Here is a 1,543-nt window from a genome sequence, read left to right on the forward strand (position 1 = left end):
TGCAGGGCCCACCACTTGTCCAGGGGCCTCAAATGGGGATGTATGTGACCCCACAGCCATCTGGGATGAGCTGCTTCTCAGCCACCATGTCTTCAAATTCAACTGAGTTAAACTTGGTAAAACCCCATTTCTTGGAGATGTGAATCTTCTGGTGGGCAGGGAACTTGAACTTGGCCCTGTGAAGGGACTCAATCACATGCTCCTTTGGTGTGGATGGACATGATGACTTGGCCAATGTGAACCCTGGCCACAGTGCCCTGGGGCTTTCCAAATGCACCACATACTTGTCTGGAGCCTACATTGGGGACCACACAAGGTCTAACACATGAACATGTATTGGAAAGGAATGTCTCCAAGGTCCCTTAGAACAAGCTATACAAGCAACAGGCTGCATACACTACCCATGAGGCTGCTGTTTGCAGATTCCACATTGCTGATGAATAAATAAACCCTTATAACCTTCACCCCCTTCAAGAAAAATATGTTTTTATCATTCTCAAAAAATTTTCTTGCGTTGTTTTTTTTCAGGCATTTTTTTTCTCAACCAGAGGCCATCTCTGTGCTGATTTTTCCCACCAAATATTTATTTTGAATGAAATAATAACAATACATATAATTTTATGCCCAAGTTATTCTTATTTACTAGGTTTATGAGATTCATCCAAATTGTGGGATTGAATAGTTTGTTTCTTTGTTTTGCAGAGTGGCATTCTGTTGTATGAATGCCATACAATTTCCTATTAATAATTCATGTTCCTGATGATGGATGTATGGGTTGTTTTCTACTTTGAGCTATTTTTTTTCTCAGTAGAAAAGAATCAAGAAAAATTTTTATTGAAAAATATCACAATCTATGTATTTATGAATACACAGAGTTAATGTACTTTGGGAAGTTATAAGAGCTCTTTCAAGCCGTGTTCCTTTTAGTGAGTAATTATTGTTAGTATTATATTACTGATAAAGAACTGACAATTGAACAATATATATGTTTTTTATAGTTGTTAGACTTCCTGATAGTACACCATTTGCTAATCACTAACTCATGAAATGATAAATTTAACAGCATACATTATATTCTTTAGTGTTCACCAAAGACAACATTCTCCTCCTGTCTGATATGTTTAAATACTATGTTTAGTATGCTTTCAAGACAATGTAAACATAGAAACATCTCAAAAATACATTGCAAAATGGCACACCAATACATCATCTGGGAAACTGTACCCTGAATGTGCTGGGTGAATTTAAATTCAATCAATACTAGCCTATATGAATTTTAAAACCCCTGTTCTAGGTTAAGAACTGTAAGCCTTGGGCGGTGCCTGTGGCTCAGTGAGTAGGGTGGTGGCCTCATATATCGAGGGTGGTGGGTTCAAACCCAGCCCTGACCAAACTGCAACAACAACAAAAATAGCCGGGCCTTGTGGAGGTGCCTGTAGTTCCAGCTACTCGGGAGCTGAGGCAAGAGAATCACCTAAGCCCAAGAGCTGGAGGTTGCTGTGAGCTGTGACGCCAGGGCACTCTACCGAGGGTGACAAAGTGA

General features: G+C 39.6%; 1 pseudogene; it reads right to left on the reverse strand.

Moving 5' to 3' along the window:
* Positions 1–344: 344 nt before the first annotated feature.
* On the reverse strand, positions 345–439 carry LOC128573211 (uncharacterized; annotated as a pseudogene).
* Positions 440–1,543: the final 1,104 nt, after the last annotated feature.

The sequence above is a fragment of the Nycticebus coucang genome, chromosome 20, assembly GCF_027406575.1.
Source record: "Nycticebus coucang isolate mNycCou1 chromosome 20, mNycCou1.pri, whole genome shotgun sequence".
In the NCBI taxonomy this organism is placed as follows: Eukaryota; Metazoa; Chordata; class Mammalia; order Primates; family Lorisidae; genus Nycticebus; species Nycticebus coucang.